Source organism: Macaca mulatta, chromosome 16 (assembly GCF_049350105.2).
Source record: "Macaca mulatta isolate MMU2019108-1 chromosome 16, T2T-MMU8v2.0, whole genome shotgun sequence".
Taxonomy (NCBI): domain Eukaryota; kingdom Metazoa; phylum Chordata; class Mammalia; order Primates; family Cercopithecidae; genus Macaca; species Macaca mulatta.
This window is the reverse complement of record NC_133421.1, coordinates 92,850,976-92,856,975: the sequence shown is the minus strand read 5'-3', so window position 1 is coordinate 92,856,975 and position 6,000 is coordinate 92,850,976. Positions and strand designations below refer to the sequence as shown.

General features: G+C 65.2%; 1 long non-coding RNA gene across 1 annotated transcript; it reads right to left on the bottom strand.

The window, feature by feature from the left end:
* Positions 1 to 2,907: 2,907 nt before the first annotated feature.
* Positions 2,908 to 5,871, bottom strand: LOC114673207 (uncharacterized). The gene is made up of 2 exons (XR_003723912.2): positions 5,734 to 5,871; positions 2,908 to 5,510 (listed from the first exon to the last, which is right to left on the bottom strand). It is a non-coding gene; the product is annotated as an uncharacterized LOC114673207 (long non-coding RNA).
* Positions 5,872 to 6,000: the final 129 nt, after the last annotated feature.

The window sequence follows — 6,000 nt, the reverse complement described above, 5'->3', positions numbered from 1 at the left end:
GAGTCTTACTGTGTCGCCCAGGCTGGAGTGAGTGGCGCGATCTCAGCTCACTGCAAGCTCCGCCTCCCGGGTTCACGCCATTCTCCTGCCTCAGCCTCCCGAGTAGCTGGGACTACAGGCGCCGCCACCGCGCCCGGCCAATTTTTTTTTGTATTTTTAGTAGAGATCAGGTTTCACCGTATTAGCCAGGATGGTCTCGATCTCCTGACCTCGTGATCTGCCTGCCTCGGCCTCCCAAAGTGCTGGGATTACAGGCGTGAGCCACCGCGCCCGGCCCCACCTGCTCATTTCTAACCTTCAGTATCGGCCGCAGCAGGGTTTGAGGTTGAATTCTACATTTTTATGGTTTCTCAGTAAAGCAACGCTTCCTGCTCATGGTTTGGGCTGAGCCCCTGGGGTTTCAGGGCATCTGGGGCCTGTGTTGGGATGGGGCAGGGGGTCCACGCTATCTTCGTCTGAAGGGCTCTCGCCAGTGGACCGTCAGCCTGACCTCCCGTCCCTCTTGCCGCCCGGCCACCAACACTCCTTGCCTCTGCAGCTGGGGCCACTCCCCCTTCCCACCGCCCCGAAGCTCTTCCTGCGGGACAGGCGCCAGGCCATAGTGGGGGGTGTCCCTGGACGAGCTTTCCCACATGCACCCCAGTCATGGCCGCATCTGGGACTAGTCGCCCATTATCTGTCCTCAGTGTCCTCCGCCCGCAGCAAACACCACAGGCCTCTCGCAGACGGCAACCCACGTGCAGCAGCCATGACCGGCACTTCCCAGCACTGCCGGGCCACGGCCTGGAGTACATACCTGGCCCCAAGGGGCTGTTCCACGGCGGGGAGCAAGCCCTGGGGGGTGCCGGCCGTCGGGAAATCAGACAGAGTCTGCTCCACCGGGAAAGCCACGTGCAGCTCAGCTGGACTCAAGCTCGGGGTAGGGGGAGGCAGCTGAGGCGCGTGAAGGCTGGGCTGGGGCAAAGCAGCTGGAGGCCGGAGAGAAGGGCAGGCCCTGACAGCAGGCGAGAGTGGCATGGACCCACCAGGTTGGTCTCCTCACCGGACTGAGGCCCTCCCTTCCCCACCAGGCTGGTCTCACCGGACCGAGGCCCTCTCTGCCCCACCAGGCTGGTCTCACCGGACCGAGGCCCTCTCTGCCCCACCAGGCTGCTCTCACCGGACCGAGGCCCTCCCTTCCCCACCAGGCTGGTCTCACCGGACCGAGGCCCTCTCTCCCCCAGGCACCCACCAGGCTGGTCTCACCGGACCGAGGCCCTCTCTCCCCCAGGCACCCACTAGGCTGGTCTCACCAGACCGAGGCCCTCTCTCCCCCAGGTACCCACTGGGCTGGTCTCACCGGACCGAGGCCCTCTCTGCCCCACCAGGCTGGTCTCACCGGACCAAGGCCCTCTCTCCCCCAGGTGCCCACCAGGCTGGTCTCACCGGACCGAGGCCCTCTCTCCCCCAGGCACCCACTAGGCTGGTCTCACCAGACCGAGGCCCTCTCTCCCCCAGGCACCCACTGGGCTGGTCTCACCGGACCGAGGCCCTCTCTGCCCCACCAGGCTGGTCTCACCGGACCAAGGCCCTCTCTCCCCCAGGCGCCCACCAGGCTGGTCTCACCGGACTAAGGCCCTCTCTCCCCCAGGTCCCGGTCGGGCCTCCGTGTCCTACACCACTCAGCTTCGATGGGTCACTGGACAGACTCAGGGACAGTCTCTGCCTGCCTTGGGGTTTTTCCTCCCCAGGTTCCAGTTCTCCCACAAACGCCCTCTGCTCACCTCTCAAGGTACAGGAAGAGCCGTGCTCAGAGGTCCCACTGGAGACCCCTCCAAGGCACGGCAGGTGCCAGCAGCAGCAATACCAGGGCACCCTGCCCAGAAGTAGAACCAAGTGAGCAAGCCTGGGGGCTCTGGAGGTGCAGACAAGACCGTCTGGGGGCAGAAGAGTCAAGTGTCCTGGTCAAGGACACACCGTGGCTGGGACCAGGGACTCCTCCCCACCGCCCTGGGAAGCACAGCTCCCTGCGCAGAAGTCCAGACCTGGTGGAGCTCGGCTCGGCCCCACTGCACGGGAGAGGCAGGAGCCCCAGCAGTGGCTTCTCCCTGAGCTGCGGCTGCAGCGAGGTGACCCTGGCACAGCCCCACGGCTCCAGGTGGAACCGGGCGGAGGAGGAGCCTGGGAACCACTCGAGGAGCCGGGCGGGGAACACGGCCCCTGCGGCGTCTCCTGGGCAGAAGCAGGTGTGGTCAGGATGAAGGAAGCACCTGGTCTGTGGCCCAGACAGTGTCTCCTCCTATCCACATCCGGAGCAACACTGAGGTTGAACAGAGGCTCTGGTGGACAAAGACCTGTGGGCACTGCCCGGTCTGCCCCTGCCCAAGCTGCCCGGGCTGCTTCTTATAGAGCCCCACTGCATGGCACACACATTGCCTCAGGGGTCCTGCCACCCTTGCCCACCCTCCCACAGACCCGCCACGCCCCTCACGGGTCCCGCCACCCTTGCCCACCCTCCCACAGACCCGCCACGCCCCTCACGGGTCCCGCCACCCTTGTCCACCCGCCCACAGACCCGCCACGCCCCTCACGGGTCCCGCCACCCTTGTCCACCCGCCCACAGACCCGCCACGCCCCTCACGGGTCCCGCCACCCTTGTCCACCCGCCCACAGACCCGCCACGCCCCTCACGGGTCCCGCCACCCTTGTCCACCCGCCCACAGACCCGCCACGCCCCTCACGGGTCCCGCCACCCTTGTCCACCCGCCCACAGACCCGCCATAGCCCCTGTCAGGCCCAGGGAAGTGCAGCGCCTGTGGGTGGGCCTGGCAGACCCAGCCAACGTGGCCGACACCCAACCTGGCAGCCGCTGCAGCCGGAGACCAGTTATCTACCATCAAGAATGTGCTCTTGACTATTTTTATGTCATTTGTGTTTTCTTTATTGCCTCGGTTTTTAGTAAAGCTCCTTGTTGGACACGTGAGTCCCGCTCAGCAGTGCTAAAAGGGGAAAGGAAGGGGCGTTGGGCTCTCTCGGCGGAGAGTGCTGGGCAGAGTGGCTCCCGGCCCCTCACCCTCCCTGGGCCCTCCGCCCCTCCCACAGCGCCCCTCCCTCACCGGAGCCTGGGTGCTTTTTTGTTTCTTTGTTGTTTAGCATATTTTTCATCTTGCCCCTGATCAAGCTGATGGCCAGGAAAGTATGTGGCTTGGTAAGCAAAATTCTTCTGAAGAAATTCCAGAGCCCCCAGCCGCCGTGACCTCACCGCCCTGATACCAGCCAAGCCTCCGCTGTTTTTATAAACCACGGCCCGCCCGGGTGGCAGCACACAGTGGCCCAGTGTTGACTCCGGATTCCTCACGTTCCCTGGCATCCCCCGTGGGGCCCCTGTCCCAGCAGTGGGGGGAGCAGAGCAGGCAGCTCAGGGTCTCTGGGCAGCCATCCCCTCCCCGCTGGGTGAGCCGGCGTCCTCCTGCAGGTCTGCGTCCCCACGTCCCGCTCCTGGCTTCTGCCCCTCAGAACCCCTGCCATAGCTGCACTGCCACGACCTCCTGCTGTTAGTGGCCGCCCCCACCTCCGGAGCCCAGCCCACTCTGCTCCGAGGTTGCCTGGGTGGGCACCCACCTAGAACCAAGGGTGAATGGCAGAGCCCGTGCTGGCTGCAGGCCAGACACCAGCAGGGCTGACCAGGCCCCAGGCCGCTCCTCCGGCGGGGGCAGCACCCACTGCGTGCTGGCACAGGGGCTGCACTGGGAACCAAGGCTCAGCCCTTATCCCGGGACTGAGCCTGGGCTGATGTCCTAGAGGGAAGACCTGGGGGTAGGGGGCACTGGGGAGGGCAGGCGTGGAGCATGGTGGGGAAGGAATGGCATGAGGGGAAGGGGTGTTGGGGGAATCCCACAGGAGAGGAAGGAAGAGGCTGAGGTCACAGCGCAGAAAATCCCAGGACAGCAGAAGGCTCTCGGGCCTCTGGGCGCTGCTTCCTGGGCCTCTGCTCACAGCCCCGTGCCCCTGCTCACAGCCCCGTGCCCCTGCTGGTAATGAGGAACCCACCTGCCATCCTTCACAAGGGCTGGTTTAATCCCAGCAGGCGGGTTCCCGGGAACATGCCCGTGCACAGCAGGCCGCCCTCCATGCTCGCCCAGTGAGTGGTCGGGGAGGAGAGGACCCCAGGGTCTCACCAGCGCCTCTCAGGACCACTTTGGACCACACAAAAGAGCAAAGAAGGGTTCCCGAGGGCGGCCAGGGCCGAGACCCCACCAACGCGCCTGATGGGTGAACTCCGGGGGCCGCTGCCTGCACAGAAGGGGAGCGGACGGCCCGGCTGGGGCCAATTCCCACCACGCCGGCCTGGTTTCTAAACAGTTTAATCAATTAGCGAGGTGGAAGCCCTCAGTGTCAGCTGCAGTGCTAATGAGGGGCCCCGCCCCCACCCGTGGGACCCGAAGCCAGATTCTGGCCCCTCAGCAGGTCCTCCCAGTGCAGTGGGGGCGGGGGGGCAAAGAGGGGTTCTGGGAACCCAGCGGTGCAGCCCCCACCAGAGGTGCAGCCCCCACCAGAGGCTCAGCCACACGGTGCCCAGTGCCCGGCCCTCCCTGCAGCCAGCTTTCCTTCTGGAACCACAGGGAACCTCCGACAAAACCCTCCCAGCAGAGGAAGCTCAACTCCTGCGATAGCCAGGAAGGGGGTGGCTCCGTATGTGGGGGGAGTCGAGGTCGAGGGAGGCTGAGGGGTGAGCCCGGACTGTCTCTGCCACCCCAGCATCCCAGCTGACGCCTCTCTCTCTCTCACACACACAGAGACACATGTGAACACGGGCCACATTCCTGCCCAACCTGACATGGCTTGCACTCGCCGGGGCCTCAGCCAGCCCCGTGACAAACGGGAAACTGAGTCACAGCTCCCATGGGGCCCAGCGTTTGCAGATGGGGGGCCAGCGTGGAGCTGTGGGCTGCGGTTGCTCTCAGCTTCTCTCTCATGGCCATCAGTCGACTGGACCCCCAGGGTGAAAGGTGGAGGTGTCTGGCATCCAGCAGGCAAGAGCCCCCCACCACCCAGCACAGGCTGCCCCCTCGACCCGGAGAGTTCTTGGAAAACCTCCAGGGCTCCCCGGAGGGAAAAGGGCAGGTGGAGGGGGCAAGTGGGGGCCGGAAAAGCAGGGGCGATCCTCACTCTGGGAGCAAGGAGGAGCTTGTCACCCCCCTCCCTTATGGGGGGACTGACAGATATGGGGCTACTGGGAGAAGCCACCACCCCCAAGAGCTCTGAAGCCTCCGACTTGTCTTGGGAAAGTCTCGCTGCTGTTGGAGCACGTGGGGGACGACGGGGGGACGACGGGGCCACCCTGGAGGGGAAGCAGTCGCTGTCCAGGGCAGGACCAGGTGTTCAGCGAGGACAGTGCGGGCTGCGCCGCACTCCGACGGCCTTTCTGGTCGCCCTCCGGGGACGAGTCACCCCCGGAGCCCCGGCCTCCTTGCCTTCGTGTGGAGCTCCCCAACCCTCTCTGGTGGCAAAGTCCGGTGAGCCAAGACCCCCTGCATTGGTGATGACCTAGTGAGTCCAGGCCCCAGCCAGGGCATCTCCTCCCCCTGGTCACCTGCACCTGCCCCCACTGGGCTCCCTGCCACCCACCCTGGCCTGCCCAGGTCAGACGCCCCCAGCAGATGGGAACCCTCAGGGCTGGGTGCTGTGTTCACCCCTGGGGTGTCAGGCAGGACCATGATATCAAGTCCCCAGGAAGGAGCTGGGGGTGCAGACCTGCAGGCAGGGGTGTCCTGCAGAGGAGAGAGCTCAGGGAGAGCCCAGAAGCCACTTCCAGATGCCGGGCTGCAGGCGTGGCTCAAAGCCCACCTCCTCTGTGAAGCCCACCTCGACCCTCATAGTTAGAAGTGAGTTCTGCGGCCGGGTGCGGTGGCTCACGCCTGTCATCCCAGCACTTTGGGAGGCCGAGGTGGGCGCATCACGAGGTCAGGAGATCGAGACCATCCTGGCTAACATGGTGAAACCCCGTCTCTACTAAAAGTA